The 18,367-nt window shown below is 40.5% G+C and overlaps 1 pseudogene; it reads left to right on the top strand.

Annotated features, from left to right (window-relative positions):
• The first annotated feature begins 2,140 nt into the window (after positions 1–2,140).
• LOC110333314 lies at positions 2,141–3,150 on the top strand (annotated as a pseudogene).
• The last annotated feature ends 15,217 nt before the right edge of the window (positions 3,151–18,367 follow it).

Here is an 18,367-nt window from a genome sequence, read left to right as displayed (position 1 = left end):
GGTCCCACGAAGACAGAGGCCTGGAGATCCGGAGCGTGACAGCGACCTCCGGACTGGAGTGGAAGAAGCGTGGCGAGGCTCCTCAAGTGATTTTAGCTTGAAATAATCAACATGCCTCTTTAATATGTTTTCAGATGGCATGTTTTAAATTCCTTTGGGAATATGGTTTTTCGAAAGAAAATATCTATGTATGAACACACATGGATCTGGAGAGCATTACCTTAGCTGGCATAAGCCAAGCAGGGGAGACAAAGGTGGGAGTCTAAAATATTAAATTTATGGATGCTGATGGGCATTAGAAACCAAGGAAAGCAGAAGATGGGGATATTGTGACTGCTTGGGGATTAAAGAAGGGCTGGCTGGTAGTTAAAGAAGAGTAAGCTCTGGGTTTTCATAGCACTGTAGGGTAAATATAATTAATCACAAAGTGTTTTACACAAAGGAGAATTTCAATGCTCCTACCCTAAAGAATGTTTGTTGGCTTGATATAAGTAAAAATACCTCATTGTATCTCCTAAAGACAAACAAATGTATCTAAGTAGAAATTATAAAAATAAAAAAAAAAGAAGCAGATTGTATTTGTTATTTTCTCTTTGTTTGACAAAATACCTGGTAAAAATAACTTAGGAAGAGAAGGGGTTTGTCTTGGCTAGGTTTGAGCAGACACCTTCTACTGCGGCAGGGATTGAATGGCAGCAGGACTGGCATAGCTTGCCCCATTGATTCCAGTGTCAGGCAGCAGAAAGACAGGAATGCTGGTTCTCTGTCGTTCCCTTCTCTTATCCCTTTCATCCAGTTCAGGACCTGAGCCCATGGGATGGTGCTACCCACATTCAGGATGGGTCTTCAATCCAAATTTAAACGACTGGGAAAATCCTCACCATCACACCTAAAGGTGAGTCCCCTAGGTGATTTTTAAATCCCATCAAATGGACAGAGATTAACTATCACAACTGCACCCTATGTCAACTGGACCCCTAAATAATCACTTTCAACAGTAGCAGTCCACCTTTGTTTCCTGCCATCTCACACTCCTTGCACAACACCACAGCGTTACTTCCATCTCTAAAAGCCCTGCTCTGCCCTGTGCTCTGCACAGATCCGATCTCTCTTGAGCTGGGCCCATTCTGCTCTTGAGCATATCACCATCCAGGAACACACAACATCCGGAATTTTACATTTAGAAGTTCATAGAGTGGCCTTTCAGGGCCTCCTTGCAGGCAGTCCAACCCTGTAATCCATTTCCTGGCTGCAACAGCTTTCTGAAACCTCAGTGAAATCCTTTATGACCCCCTGTCTCTTGGGCTTCGCATGTCTGATACATTAACGTCATGTAGATGATGCTCTCCCATGATGCTGTCAGCTTGATGCACCTACATGGCGCCTCCCATAGTTGTGGTTTCTGAGATGCTTGGTAGGAGAACTAAAGAAAAGACTGTCCCAGGCGGTTGTTAATGTGGGACCTCTTCGAAAGCATTCTGAAAATATGATCTCATATTTCAGTAGGATTTGCATTTTTATGACGGGAACATTCGTTGAGCGGAGTCTTGTCCTCAGGGCACTGTTTGTATTGTCCCAGTGCGGAGCATGAAATTTTGTTTTTAGTGGTATGATTAACAATTACATCTGTTTTCTCCCACCTACTTTATATACAGTTTTAAATTACCCCAGGTTCCTTTCTTTCTGAGATTGAACATTTTCCATATCTTTCTTTTTGTTATAAAAATATTTATTTTTATTTTATACATATGATTTTTTTTACCTGCATGTATATATATGCATGTCACGTGCATGCCTGATGCCCACAGAAGCCAAAAGAGAATATCACATCGCCAGCAGCTGGTGTTACAGATGGTTTTGAGCCACCATGTGGGTGTTGGAAACTTATCCTGAGTCTTCTGCAAGATAATCATGCTCTCTCAACCACTAAGCCATCTCTTCACCATCCAATATCTTTCTGTTCTTTCTCACTGTTGATCCGACTAGAGGCAGTGACCACAAACCTTTCTATAAACTGAATGTTCTGCTATCATGAAATTTTCTCTGTCAAAAATGACTTCCTTGGCTCTCTGCTCCTCCCTGTTGCAGAGACAGCTGCATCTTTTCATCCATGTAGTCCCAAACTGACCTGTTAGAATTGATGGTGAAGGTCGGAGTGCACAGACTTGGCTGTGTTGGGTATCTGGTTACCAGGGTTGCTAGCTTATCTGGGAAAGTGGTTATTGCTGCCATCAATGACCGCTTCATTTACCTCAACTACATGGTCTATGTGTTCCAATATGACTCTACCAATGGCAAGTTCAACGGTACAGTCAAGACTGAGAATGGGAAGCTTGTCATCAACGGGAAGCCCATCACCATCTTCCAGGAGTAAGATCCCACTCACATCAAATGGGCTGATACTGATGCTGAGTATGCCATAGAGTATATTGGTGTCTTTACCAACATGGAGAAGGCTGGAGACCACTACAAGGGTGGGCCCAAAGGGTTAACATTTCTATGTCTTCTGCTGGTGAACCCATATTTGTGATGGGTATGAACCATGAAAAGTATGACAATTCATTCAAGATTGTCAGCAATGCTTCCTGTACCACCAATTGCTTAGCCCCCCTGGCCAAGATCATCCATGATAACTTTAGCATCATGGAAGAGCTCATGACCACGGTCCAGGCCATCACCGCCACACAGAAGACTGTGGATGGCCCCTCTGGAAAGCTATGGCATAATGGCCATGGAACTGCCCTGAATATCATCCTTGTACCTACTGGTGCTGCTAAGGCTATGAGCAAGGTCATCCTAGAACTGAATGTGAAGCTCAAGCAAGCATTGCCTTCCATGCACCTACAGTCAGTCAGTCAGTGTTTCCATCCTGGATCTGATGTGCCACCTGGGGAAAGCTGCCCAGTATGATGTCATCAAGAAGGTGGTGGAGTAGGCATCTGAGAGCCCACTAAAGGGCATCCTGGGCTACACTGAGGACCGGGTTGTCTCCTGCACTTTAATAGTGACTCCCACTCTTCCACCTTTGATGCTGGGACTGGCGTTGCTCTTGATGTCAACTTCATAGAGTTGATTTTCTTGTATGAGAATGAATATATCTACAACAATGGGGTGGTGTACCTTATGGCCTACATGGCCTCCAAGGAGTAAGAAGTCCTGGACCACCCACCCCTGCAAGAAGAGCAAGAGAGAATCCCTTAGCTGCTGAGGAGTCCCTGTTCCAACTCAGCCCTGATACCAAGCATCTCCTTCAGTCTCCATCCCAGACCCCCACAATAATGGAAGTGGCCCAGGGAGCCCTACTGTCTTGAATATCATCAACAAAAACAAAAACAAGAATAGAAAAATAAAAGCAGAACAATTATATCTGTTATTTATTTATTTATTTATTTATTTATTTATTTATTTATTTTGAATTAAGCCTCACTCTGGTTCTCAAGACAAGGGCAGAATTCAGTTCTCTGCCAGAATGTAATCTGTGTTCATTTCTGAACCTAGTGAACCATGTCTGCACTGTACATGTTCCTATTCCTATTTTGTTTTTCCACCAAAAAGCATATTAACCTCTGATTAGAGCATTCAGGGCTTTCTAGGATTTCTCTAGAGCACAGCTCCAAACACTTACACATTTCTCCCACCAAACATTCCCCCAAGGCCTATTAGCCACAGGGTCATGTTTGTTGCAGCAACAGCCATATTCCAGTTTTCTGTCTGAGTTACATTTCCCTTTGCTATGGGAAAAAATAGCTGACAAAAGAAATTTAGGGACGCAAAGGTTTATTTTGGCTCAGGATTCAGGGGATACAGTTCATCACAAAAGGGCATACACGTCAGCAGAAACATAAAATAGCTGGTCACCTAGCATCCTTGGTCAGGAAGCGGAATGGTTCAGGAATGCTGGTCCTCAGATGAGGAGTGTGGTGGTTTGAATATGCTTGGCCCATGGAAATTGGCACTATTAGTAGGTAAGTGTGTCACTGTGTAGGCGGGCTTTGAGGTCTCCTAGTGCTCAGGCTCCGCCCAGTGTGGTAAGAAACCCTCCTTCTAGCTGCCTGTGAAAGAGTCTCCTGCTGCCTTTGGATCAATGTGTAGAACTCTTGGCTTTTCCAGGACCATGTCTGCCTGAACGTTACCATGCTTCCTGCCATGATGATAATAGACTGAACTTCTGAACCTGTAATCCAGCGTCAATTAAATGATTCTTCTTTATACAAGATTCCTTGGTCATGGTGTCTCTTCACGGCAATGAATCCCTAACTAAGACAGTGAGACTAGGATAGTGTTATATAAATTCAGACTGTGTCCCTCTCCCTCCCTTTCCCCAAGTTAAACCTGTCTGAAAATATCCCAATAGATATTCCCAGAGGTGTGTCTCCTTGATGATTCTAAATCCAGTCAGGTTAACAATGAATATTAATCATCACACGAATCTGTAAGTGAAATTGAAGTGTTTACTTTTTACCCATATAGCTGCTTTAGATTTTCCAAAGTTATAGATTGAGGTCAAAAGAAAAGAAATATATTGAAATGCTATTCCTGAGGAATAATAGTCAGAGATTGATTTTTTACATATATATTTGTATGCTCAAACTATATTATATCGTTGTGTGTAAGCAATAGAAGAGTGCATTATATAGCTTTGGTTTAAGAAAAACATTGGTTGTTCTCATATAATTAAATAAAGTACATAACCATTTGTGAACACAAAATTCTAAATAAAATACCTTAAAATTCTGATTGAAAAACACAGGAAACAAAAGCCTTTTGTGAAACTAAATGTCATACTTCAATTTCAGAGATGATGGAAACACTGTTTTTAAGTTAAGCATATTTTAATGTGCATGCAATGCTTGAAGTTCAGGTGCACAGTATGATGATAACATTTGGGCAGACAATAAAACCGACAAAACCCAATGTTTTCATGTGCAGCAGAGTAGAAATCAGAGGTGTGTGTCTCATCAATGCAATGGCCCTAGACTTGAAACTGCCAGTATCATGTGGACTTCCTGTCCAAATCCTAAGAAACATGCTGGTTTCCTGAACTCAGTGTGCCATTTAAGTTCATTCTGAATATCTAACAAGGAGGTCACTAAATGTCTATGTGGATTTCAGCCAGTAAATCTGATGAAGCCTAAGGAATGACATGTGCTTAAATTCTCATTAGGCTACTTTAAAAAATAACACAACCCAAAGATGTTTCACATATTGAATGACACAATTTTTATTCTATTCAAGTATATTCCTTTGTGGGTTAAAATGGGGTCCCGAGTCTGCTTGAGGCTTGGGCCACTGGGTGAGGCAGCCGCTCATGGGTTAAAAGTAGGGACCCATGTCTGGCCCAGGGCTCAGGCTGCTGGGTGAGGATGGATGTGGGAAGTTTGTGTGCATTTTACACAGCTGCCGCTAGGCAGGCATTGGGCTGTGAAAAGTGCAGTCTGGGGTCCCAGAGGACCAGCCAGAGTCAGGCTCTCAGGCACCACAGTCTCTACTGGGTGCTGCAGAAGAGCTGGTTCTGGGGTCTCCAGGCCCCACGGAGGCCAGGGAAGGCAGGCTGTAGCTCTTAGGCACCACAGAAGCTACATTGGAAGAGTGGAGAACAGAAAGGGGGCCTGTGGGTGGGCTCTGGCCCGGGGCCAAAGGGAGAGGAGGAGAGCACTCCAATTTTGGGGAGGAGAGTCTTTGGCTTGTTTGGGGCTTGGGATGCAGGGAGGCCTCCTGCGGGGAGGTTAGTCAAGTGGCTCTTTAGAGGAAGAGCTCCTCCATTGCTCCAGCACAGTGGTCGTGTTGAGAAGAGGCAGTCCATGGTTTTAAGATGTTTATTGTAGAAAGGCAGAGAGAAGGACAGAGTAGGGAAGTAGAGGCCAGCCATGACCATGTGGAGGGGAGGGGGAGGAATTCGTAGAGAGGGGGAGAAGGAGAGCAAGAGAGAAGCAAGCAGGAAGGAGAAATAAGAGAGGGAGGAGGGGGCAAGCAGCCCCTTTTATAGTGGGCCAGGCCTACCTGACTGTTGCCAGGTAACTGTGGGGAGGAGCATACCTGGTTGTTGCCAGGTAACTGTGGGGGTGGAGTCCAGACAGAATACCGGGAGCTTGGGGCATTGCCCTCTGTGGCTGATGGCCACAGTATTATGGAGCTGGGGCCTCGTGTCAGCAGCCTGGTGTCTGGGAGCGGGCAAACTTCCTTCCATCCCTTGCCGAGTTGTCCACTGGGTCTCCGGGGTTTAAACCTAACTCAACCAGAAAACATGCTGCCTTTCACAGTCCCACATTCCTTAGTGACCCATATTGATTAAATAATGCAATGCATAATGACAGCCACATACTTACACAATGGATCTTATGTGAAATTTAACATACATTTGGGGTATCTTAGAATTTCTCGTCTTCCTTTGTCAGACACTAGCAGTCTGTTACCTCAAGGAGCAAGTTACCATATAAAGTTAAAGTAGCCTTTGAATCACGAGCATATTCAACTGAAGGACATAGTTCAAGAGTAGTTACATATGTGGGCTTGTTGGTTCTACTAATCAGAATTCTGTGGTATGTACATCATAGTCAGCAAAGCTCAACATGAATTTTTTAAAACAACAGCAACCCAACAACAACAACAACAACAACAACAACAACAACAACATATTCAGCTGCTTGGTCCCAAGTCACTAATTGTTCAGAAAAGTCGAATGACTCAATTTACTCTGAACCCATTTCATTTCTTGTTTCTTCTATCCATAGTTCTATGTCTCTATCACTAAGACTGCCGCCTAAGTAAAGCTGCTTTCAGCACAGAGAGGTTTCCACTTAAGATTGTTGAGGGGAAAGATACATTATGAATAATATTGATTTTTTTTAGCCTCAGTCAAGTGACGGGAGAGCTTAACCTAGATTCATCTTCTCTTCACATTCATCATAAATCTCTGATGTGCCAATATTCTATATTTGAATGCTTTGTGCACATTAGCAATATTGTAAAATCATACTGTATTGTGACAAGACACTAAATTTATTTCGGAGCAGGTCCATTTTATCACTATATGCACTATGAATAATAAAGTAGTTATTGATTCTAATGACAGATTATTATAACATTAATAAGTTAGCTGAAGCAAGACCTTATTTTGGTCGAAATTGGAAAGTTCCTAAAGGAAAAGAAAGGGGGGGTCTCAGTTATATTTCTTTGTGTTGTAATGATGTTGTTCATCATAGTTATGTGAGCTCATATGTGTGTAAAGAATATCGACTTAGAAAGATAAGGATGTGCTCTGTCAACTGTAGTCTAGGTATGGCTGTTTAAAATTTTTATTCTTATGTGTGTGTAAGTATGTATTTCTGTGCATATATATGTCACACATGTACAGGTACCCATGGAAGCAAAAAGAAAGCACCCCTGAAGCTCGAGTTACAGGCAATAGCGAGCCACCTAATTTAGTTTCTGGAGTTGGTTGTGGATCTTCTGCAAGAACAGTGAGTGTTGTTAACGTCTGAGCCATCCCTCCCTGCAGCCCTAGTCATGTCTTCTTACATATTGAAGACTTATTCATTGAAATGGGGGCCATGTTTGAAGATTCAATGTCAAAGAAAAATAATGAAGTAGAATCCTATTCACCTTTGACAAGTCCCCTGTTACAAACAATGGAGTCATGTCATACCCAAACCAAAAGTGATCAGCTTTGAATCAGACTCAAGTGCAGTAGAAACAAGGCTTGAAGCAGCCCATCCTTAAATTAACTTACTTGAAGGCCAAGGCAACTAGGGTCCTCTGGTTGCAGGAACACAGTTATGAATAGCAGAATCACAAAATGACCCTTGGGAATCTTAAGGATAAATGACTAACATAAGTTATATTAAATTATACTGAATTTCTTTACATGAAAAAGCCTATTTTTCATGTTGAATTATTTGCTACCCTTTGTGTTAACTTAGAGCAAACTTTATGTTCAAATTCAAACATATCATGACTTTATTTTCATTTACTATGTAGTCTATATATACACATACTATATAGTCTATATTATTTTGCTTTTTTTTTTTTTCATTGCTATGCTCAAAATGCCTGTGTAAGACAATGTAAGAAAAGAAGGGATTTTCTCATTGTTTCAGAGGGCTCTCAGACTATCATGGTAAGGGGCAAAAGACAACAGTCATGGCTATAGAAACATGCGGCAGAAACTCCTTACATGAAAGTGAACCAAGGCAGAGAAAGCAGGATCTAATTAGCTTAAAGAAAAACTTTTAATAAAACAGAAATAGTATGTAGAATTCTCAAAAGGCTGAAATTAGATTTACCACGCGACCCATATAGATAGATAGATAGATAGATAGATAGATAGATAGATAGATAGATAGAGATAGATAGCCTATTACAGAAGCACTTGATAGATCATGCTCATTATCACTCTATTCACAATAGCTAGGAAATGGAAACAACCTAAATGTCCATCAAGTGAGGAAAGGATAATGCAATTGTGGTACATATGTACAATGGCATTTTATTTAGGTAGATCTCATTTCAACTTTTTGAGAATTCTACACACTATTCCTCTTCCATTAAAAGTTTTCCTTAAGTTAATTTGTGTTATAATGATGTTGTTCGTCATAGTTATGTGAGCTCATATGTGTGTAAAGAATACCAAATTAAGGTAATTTGATTTTTAAGTAATATATATATTTACAAAGAACATAATTTATAAAGAAAAACTGAAATCATGAAATGCGTATGTAAGTAGATTGGATACTCCACTTAGTTAACCCGGACCCAGAAAGATAAATGACATGTGTTCTCTCTTATTTGTGTATACTAGGGCTGAAACTTTAGATTTGAGCATATAACCACAGAGACCAGTGGGATAGAAAAGGATGAGGGGTGGGCTGGGGAGAAGGAGCCCCTGAGAAGGGGATAATAGACAGGCTCTGTGAAAAGGAAAAGGCAAAAATGGGGGGATTAACTGGGCGGTACAGAGGGAGGGGAGGAAGAGATGACATTAAAAGAAGACCCAAGGAAATGCTTTTTTATGAATTTACATATGTAACACCTGCGCACACTCTTGAAGTAGCGTTAAACCATGTGGGATGATAATAATCCCTACTCCCAAGCAGCCATAGACTACATAAAATCCTCTGGCCCCAGACCAGGGAACTTCCTCTTGAGTTGTGGGAGAGGTGAGTCTATAGGGCTTCCAAAACAACATAGGCTGTTACCACTGCCTTTGGCTGCCTCCCGAAATCTGCAGGTATCCCTGTGGCTGCAGACACCACACCCGTTGGATCTAGGACTCAGAGAAATGACTCTTTTACAGACCCGGAAGAGGTTGACCCTCAGTGCTAGCTCTCATAGTACAAAGCAATACTATGCAAGGAAAAGCTGTCAAGGGAGAAAAGTAAACAATAGTCCTGCTTAGCTGTCAAGCATGCAAGCCACTGACAATGACTAGCCAGCAAGATATCCCCAAGGGCTCTATGGTGGCACTTGGGGGTAACCAACTGGTGCTAATTGGGCTTACGACACATTCAATATGAAAGAACGCGTGCTTATTACTTGTAAACCTAGCTAATTATCCATGGCTGGAGATCATAGACCCTAGAATAGAACATACTTTCATTCAATATAGTTCCTAATTGTATTCCTAGTATTTACCCTTATACCTACAGTTAAATGTAGCTCTCAACCTCTATCAATGAAGCTTCTTCTTACAGTGTATTGAGGCTAGTAGAGAGATGCAAGTGGTCAAAATGCAGCAGCATCACTCCACAATCTTTACAGTGAAGGCTCCAGGAGCTTCATGGAAGAGAGGGGGTTTAACTATGGTTAAGAGTCAGAGAGCCAGAACACCTGCTATGGGGAGGGTCTGCTAAATGTGGCCAGAGTATTATAACCATGAAATCTCAGCAAGTGTGGTTCTGTAAAACAGATCTGCATAGTGACCAAACTGGTTGGCATGACAACACGATTGGGGGAGATTTAAGAGACCCCACCCCCCAGAAGAGCTACAGAATGGTTGCTAAAGGAGGGACAATCAGTGTTAGTTACTTTTCTGTTGCTGAGATTAAATACCGTACTAAAAGGCAACTTAGGAAGATAGAGTTTATTTTGGTTTACAGTTCCAGAGAGAGGGAGAGAAAGTCCATAATGGCAGGAAAGTGATGGCAGCAGGAAGGCAGGGCAGGAAGCTGAGACCTTCCATCTCAATCTACACACAGGAAGCAGAGACAGCTAACTACAGGGGGATGAATGAACTCAGCTCTCAAAGCCAACTCCAAGTGATGTACTTCCTCTTGTAAGGCAAAGCCTTCTGAAGGTTCCACAACCTACCCAAACAGCATTACCAATAGGGGAGCAAATGTTCAAATGCATGAGACTATGGGGGGGGGGCACTTTGCATTTAAATCGCCACAGTTTTTAATCCCAGTAGTCAGCCCTGAAAAATTGTACATTTGAGGAATGTTAAAGCAGGTTCTAATAGTAATTATAGAAGAACAGGATGTGAATGAGAGAGACAATAACAAGACATTAGAGGAGCTGGAGCAGAGAAAGGGAAGGATGCAAATGATATACCAGTATGCTTGAGTATGAAATTCTCAAAAATATTTAAGTTAAAAATTGAGATTAAAGAATATTTCAAGTAGGAAGCCAACCTAATACCTATTTTTAAATATGTAGTATTTTAAATTTTTCTTTGATAATTTTATACATACATAGAATGTATTGGTAACATATGCATCCCTTCTCCTTCTTGTAATTCTTCCCAACCCTGCCCCAATCTTAATACCTATTATTCCAGGGGACATATTTCTCCTTTTACTTTATCAAGAAATGAGTATATTTTATAAAAGTATATGTTGAAATATTTTGTTTAAAATATAAAATTATAAAAAAGTCAATTTTATATCTTTCTTAGGATATTAAAATAAATCCCAACAACACTAAAGATTTAAACATAAAATTAACTACAGAAGAAAGTATGACATAATTTTTAAATCAGAGTATCTATGATTAAAAAAATCTCAGAAATTAGTAAATTTGCATGAATTATAAAACTAATTGAAATTTTTGGACTAAAATATAGTAAAATACCAAACAATAAGCTGAAATAACAATTCTGTGTTACAGAAGATAGTTAAAGTACCAATTTCCTCAAAGTAAGTAAAAAACAAAAAATCCTTTAGAAATTGGCAAAGGACATTAAAAAGTCATTTGACAGAGCAAAAGAAAAAAGAAAACTTCCATACTTCATCTAGACAAATAAAATATACTCACATTTATTTTTCTTAATTGTTTTATTGCTTTATTATTTTGTATGTTTGGGTGTTTTACCTGCACACATCTTTATGTACCATGTATGTGCAGTGTACTCAGAGGCCAGAAGAGTTAGATCCCGTGGGACTGGAGTTGTGGATGGTCATAAGGTGCAATGTAGGTGCTAGGGATCAAACAAGGGTTCTCTGGAAGAGCAGCCATGACTCTTAACTCCTAAGGCGCTGCTGTACCTATCACTTTTTAAAATAATTATATAAAGATGCAAAATAGGCCATTGTTTTTCTCTTGACAAATTTAAACTATCCAGCAATGGCCATCTCTCACTTTATAAAGACTATGTAGACTCCAATACTTTTTGCTAAGTCCTGCATGGCTGGCTGCTATCTCTCTACCTCTTGAAAATTCTAGCTCCCTTTTCATCTCTGCTTGAGCTAGCCCGGTCAACTTGTTCTTCTTAAATGTATTCAACTAGAGATCTCTACATATTCCTATACATTTTTTTTTTCAAGACAGGGTTTCTCTGTATAGCCCTGGCTGTCCTGGAACTCACTCTGTAGACCAGGCTGGCCTTGAACTCAGAAATCCGCCTGCCTCTGCCTCCTTTTACTCTACTAGGCTGACCTCTTCTTAGACCTTTGTGCCTCCCCTTTCCTTTAGCCTCTGCTCAAGCATCCTCTCTCAGGGAAGAGTCCATGACCATCCTCGGTAGTATCTCCCATACCTTCAGTCTGCCTTCATGCCTAGCTTTATTTTGTGAGTTTTATTAACTGAGAATACTTTAAAATATTTTGTCAGTGGACCTGTTGACTTATGAAACTGTGATATGAAAACTCACAGATGCCACAATGTCAGAGACATTGTCTCTGTCATTTTTTAATAGTACCATACCAAGCCAGAACCTGGCATGGGAAAGTTATGCTATATCCATGGATAAACATACAACACTGCCGGACGTGGTGGCGCACACCTTTAATCCCAGCACTCGGGAGGCAGAGGCAGGTGGATTTCTGAGTTTGAGGCCAGCCTGGTCTACAGAGTGAGTTCCAGGACAGCCAGGGATACACAGAGAAACCCTGTCTCAAAAAACTAAAAAAAAAACAACAAAAAACAACAACAACAACAACAAAACAACAGCTGTTGATCAGAGTGGGACACATGCTTTGTGTAAACCTCTGTTAAAATTAGTAGAAATTGGTGAAACCTAACTAAACAGTGAATGCTAATAATTACAGAAATATCCTTGTTAGAGTAAAGGTATTGTTTCCCTTTCCATGTTAACAGTGTCCATAAACTATGATCATGAGATTGTACAACTACAATTTTAGCATTTAAATGTGGCAATAAGTACACAGATTTATTGAACTTATGCTTATAAGGACAATACCATTGAAAAACCATCCAAATGTCTATCAGCAGAGGACTACAGAGTAGATACAATGCAATCATTTCAGAATGAAATAAATCGAAACATCTACTCCTTATTGCTCCATGGCTATATGTTCTCCTACCTGTATTGACAGAGGTTTACAAAACACTTCTACCTATACTGTGCAGCATTAAGAACAAAAGTAAAATGGAAACATCTTCAATGTGTTTCTAATGTGAAAGAAAAAATACATATTTATATGTACTATATGTCTGTAAACATAGGAAAGTAATGGTGGTATTAATTTTTGAAGTCGGGAGTGAGTACCAGGGGAATAGTGTGAGCAGCGTTCATATTACTAACTTAAAATAACCAACTTTTGAATTTCTCAGTAAAAAAGAGTTAGTTGGCTGTACCTCTTGCACAATTTAAAGGGTCACTGTTTTTCTTTGTATTTTTTTCTGCAGACACTTCCAGTTTTGGCTTCTTTGGTTTCACTTTGCTGTGGTTAAGGCAGGGAAGAATCATTTCAAGTCTGAGATTCATTTAAAAGTATTTACCCTAACCTATTTTTTTTTCAAACAGAAGCAATGCTGAAAAAAAATCCATCTTGCTATAACATAATGTATTTCCCCTTTTTTGTAGAAGCATGTAGAAACAATGTAAAATGGCCTTACACTCATTGCACTGATGATAATGGAAATGGATGCTTTTTAAACCATGAAACTCTTTGCCCCGCTCTGAAATAGCCAATTAACTTACATCCCATTTTGGCTTAAGTGATTTGATAAAACACAGCATCACTTCATCCATCCGTAGTCATGAACCCTTGCTCTCTAAAGGTTAATGCTCCATCCTACTCCATGAATTGCGCGGTTTGCTCTGTTTATGTATTAAAACAAAACATACATTTTTAAATAGCACTTTATTTAGTTCTCATTTATATAATAAGCAATGAGAACAAGGATGTTATGAAAATAGAGTGTTGTAATAAATAGTTTCATTAGGGGATTATTTTGCCCTTTCTCCCTCAATGATAAGACTGTAGTCTGTGAAAGAAAATCAGTTATAAAATTCAGCATTTTGTTTCGATTACTTTATTCCTAATGATCAATAAAGCTTAATGTGCAGTATTTTTGAACACTGAGTCCAAGCTTTCTAATCCACAGAGTACCACAGTGAATAGTTAGCAAAATTCATTTATTTTCTTTTGTGCTACAATAATGGGCTCCTTAGCTGACTACAGAAGCTATCTCTTAGCTTTGCATCTTTTTTCAGTGTGGACTGGAATCTCCCTCTTGAGTACAGAATGACTTTATTTTAGGAACTGGAACTAATAAAGTTACAGAGAATGCCTGCACATGACCTTCATCCCTAAAGCCACTGACTTGCTCAACCCATACTGCTCTCTTGGAGACTGGACAAGTGCCCAAGGACATAGGCACCAGGCAGGATTACCTCATTTGTGACAAATTGCTTAGCCAGGCCACTGCCATTCCCCTAGAGATGTCAGCATTTTGGCCATATGGTAATTAATATAATAACATCAGGTCCTGCCATGTCATCCCAGTGATTGGAGATGGACTTTAACCATTTACTAACCATTTACTTTTCTGACGTCATAGAGTAAGTAAGCCAGCTGCATACTTCACCTGGTCTAGCCTCTTTTCAGCACACTAAAAGTTTATCAAGAAGATGAATAAATTTTTTGTATCACATTTAAAAGTATGTAGGTAAGCCTTGAACTCATTGGCACAGGAAAAGACTTTCTGAGCAGATCCCTGTTAGCACAGGTACTAAAACCAACAATTGATAAATAGGATCTCTTGGGACTGAAAATATTCTGCAAGGCAAAGGACATCATCATTCAGACAAGGCAGCAACTTACTGAAAAGGAAACGCTTTTCCCTAACTGCACATCTGATAGAAGGCCAATATCCAAATTAAATGAAGAACTCAAAATACTGGATATGAAGAAAAGAATCCTATTTTAATATGGGTTACAGATCCAAAAGTAGAATCTTCAAAAAGAAGAAACTCAAATGTCTAAGAAACACTTAAAGAATGTTCAAGACCCTTAGCCCTCAGGGAAATACAAATTAAAACTAATTTGAGATTTTTATCTTCCCCTCACCAGAATGGCCAAGATTAATAAACAAATGACAGCTCATGCTGGCAGGAATGTGGAGTAAGGAGAACACATATCCATTGCTGGTGGGAGTGCAAAGTTGTACAGTCACAATACAAATCAGTGTTGGTAGTTCCTCAAAAGGATGGGACGCAATCTACCTCAGGATCCAGCTATACCACTCATGGGTATATATCTAAAGGAAGCTTCACTGCACTACAGAGATGCTTGTTCAAGCATGCTCATTGCTATTCTATTCATAATAGCCATACTGGAAACAACCCAGATGTACCCTCAACAGAAGAATGGATAAAGTAAACATGGTACTTTTACATAATAGAATATTACTCAGCCATTAAACAAAAACAAAATCATGAAATTTGCATCCACGAAAATGGATGGAGCTAGGGAAAAAAAAAAAACAAACCATCATCCTGAGTGAGGTAACCCAGACTCAGAAAGAAAAATATGGTTGGGCTGGAGAAATGGCTCAGTGGTTAAGAGCACTAACTGCTATTCCAAAGGTCCTGAGTTCAAATCCCAGCAACCACATGGTGGCTCACAACCATCTGTAATGAGATGTGACGACCTCTTCTGGTGGTGAATCTGAAGACAGCTACAGTGTACTCATATGCAATAATAAATAAATCTTTTTTTTAAAAAAAGAAAAATATGGTTAATATTTGCTTCTGCGTGGATATTAGCTGTTAAGCCAATGATGAGCAAGGTACAATCCATAGACCTACAGAGGTAAGTTTAGATTAAAGGACTGGGTGGTGGTGGTGGATAGATCTCTATAGGAAGGAGAAATAGAATAGAGTTATGGATGGATGGAGGATGGATGAAAGGATCAAGCAGAGAATGGAGGGGGAGATAAGAAGAGGACAAAGGAGAGAATACAGAGACAGCTAAAATTAAGGACCGTTTGAGGGGTAGTGTGGAAACCTAATATAGTAGAATCTTCCCCAAATATATATATATATATATATATATATATATATATATATATATATATATATATATGCAATCTAAATGAAATCACCAAGTAATAGGAGAGACAGAGCACTAACTGGACATCCTTTGACACCAAATGAAACTTTTAATACCAGGAATAGGTGACATCTAATTGATTTGTTGGCCAAAGAGTCCCATGTGAACCCCTAAACAAAACAAGCTGTTGCCAAGGCTATAGTTTGCTCTCTACAAACTGATGTCAATGCTCTATTGCTCACTGAGCATGGAGAAGTCAAGTTGGTGGATCCCTACAACTTTCACCCCTAGGGGCAAGCATTCTTGATACCAGATGGTACTCTGCATGCTACTAAAGGAGAAACAAAAAGACAAAGCCAGCTATAAACCCTTTGATCTACAGTGGTCTCTTGCCTGCAAGATGTGCTAGTGCAATGATGGCAGAGTGCCTGTGGGAATAGCCAACCAATATCTGATTTGACTTAAGGCCTGCTCCATGAGATGGAACTCATCATCCACGCTGATTGGATGGATGAATAAGAACCTGAAACTTGATAGCCAAGGGACCTGCAGAAAACCAAATGCTACTACTGTTCTGCTAAAGGGACATTGGGGCTACAGCCATAGATGAGTGCCTTGCTCGGCCATCCTCTGAGAAGTTTCCTCCTACAATAGGAGGGAACAAATACAGAGACCCATAGCCAGAGTGCAGAGAGTGAGGTCTCAGGGAACCTTGGGGAAGGGGAGACGGAAGAAGGGAGTAGCGTCACTAGTAAGTGATAGCACTAAGCATAACACAGCTGCTGCTGACACCACCTCCTTCCTAGTCAGTCGCAGTGCAGTGAAGGGTATCTTTAGAGGGCTTTGCATCCTGTGAAAGAGAAAATAGAGATCTTCACTGGTCACAGACAGCCATACTTGAGTCTCTCCGTGAGAACAGGACTCTTCTTGCTTCTATATCAAGAGGAACTTCTAAGAACAATAATGTTCTGCTTCTGTGGGATACAATCTGCCCAGAGTGAATTCATTGATGGTTACAGGAGGTGACAGGAAGCTAAAGGTGGCAGATGAGGGAGGGGAGGTGATGTGGAGACTGATTCTTGCACAGTCCCCAGTACTCAGGGCACTTCCTGACCAGCTCTGTTTCTCCTCTGCTCAGGATTCACTTTGTTCCTATCTAGAACAACAGCTAATATACTCTGCCGGGCCTGATGGTATAGGCCTGGCATCCCCACATGGTGGAAAGCTGAGGCAGGAAGATGGCAATTTCTAAGCTAGTTTGTCTTAAATAGAATAGGCACGTTTGTGAGAGAGTGTCTGATAAATTCTAGACATGCCTGTGAAGAACTCTCTTGATGAACTTATTGAGGTTGGAAGACCAACCCTACGTGGAGAGCAACATCAGTCCTCCTGTTTGGGTCCTCAGCTGCACAGAAGGCAGTCAGCTGGCTGAGATAAGCATTCTTTTTGAACTGTGGCTTTGATGTGACTGGCTGCTTCAGGTCCCCAGTGCTTCAGGCTCTTGACTCCCTGGCCATGATCGATTATGTCTTTGAATTGTGAACCAAAGGAAACAGGTTGCTTTTGGTCAGGCATTTGGTAGTTTTCGTGATATACAATGCCCTGGGACTATATTCACCTCTATTGCGTTTTGCTTTTCTCCTTCCTTGGTCTCTGAACCTTGTTCTCTTCACAGCTAATACTGTACAGCTACACCATTGGAGAAAAATGATACCCCCCCCCATAGCAACCATTCAAAACTTCAGGGGCTAGAGAGTGGTTAAGGACACTGACTGTTCTTCCAGTGATCCTGAGTTCAATTCCCAGCAACTCTATGGTGGCTCACAACCGTCTGTAATGGAATCCGATGCCCTATTCTGGCGTGTCTGAAGTCAGTAACAGTGTACTCATATACATAAAATAAATAAGTAAATCTTTTTGAAAAAGTCAATAGCTCCTCTGAAGGGGTTGGGACCTCACAGGCACCTTCTCGGTCTATGATAGAATGTTGAAGGACTCAATTCTGTACAGGTATCCCCAGCTGCTGTGTTGAAGATTACAGTAGCCGCCTTGGAACTGGATGGCAGCATTGGAGTCTATGCCTTCCCAGCCTCTAGCTCTTATATTCTTTCCATGCCCCTTTCTGCGATGTTCTCTGACCCTGAGACGGGGCGATGCTGGTGATGTTGGCGTCCTGCTTAGGAGTGCACATATTAATGTCGTCACATATTCTCAGCACTTTGTCCATTTATGTGTCTCTGAATTAAGTATTGCCCTCTGCAAAAATTAACTTCACTACCCCATTTTATCATGCTGAAAGGAAAAGTAACTAAGACCGGAATGTAGCTCAGTGGTAGAGATACTGCCACACATGCGAGAGGCCCTCATGGTTGAGTTCCCAGTACTAGGGGAACAAAAAGAAAAAGAAAAACAAACAAAAAACCCAACACCTTATTTTTTTTTTTTTTTTTTTTTATGGAATAGACATATCTACATTTTAATGAATAAAGTATACCTAGTAAGAAAATGACAGGGAATGTTTGTTAAACATGAAAATGGGCACACATTATAGTGGGATATTTACATCATAATTTATCCCCACTACTGTGAAGCCACTCCAATTTTCTGAGATTAATAATTTCAATACCGAGAAC

Source organism: Mus pahari, chromosome 15, assembly GCF_900095145.1.
Source record: "Mus pahari chromosome 15, PAHARI_EIJ_v1.1, whole genome shotgun sequence".
Classification (NCBI taxonomy): Eukaryota; Metazoa; Chordata; class Mammalia; order Rodentia; family Muridae; genus Mus; species Mus pahari.
The sequence above is the reverse complement of the archived record's forward strand: the minus strand, read 5'-3'. Positions and strand labels throughout refer to the sequence as shown.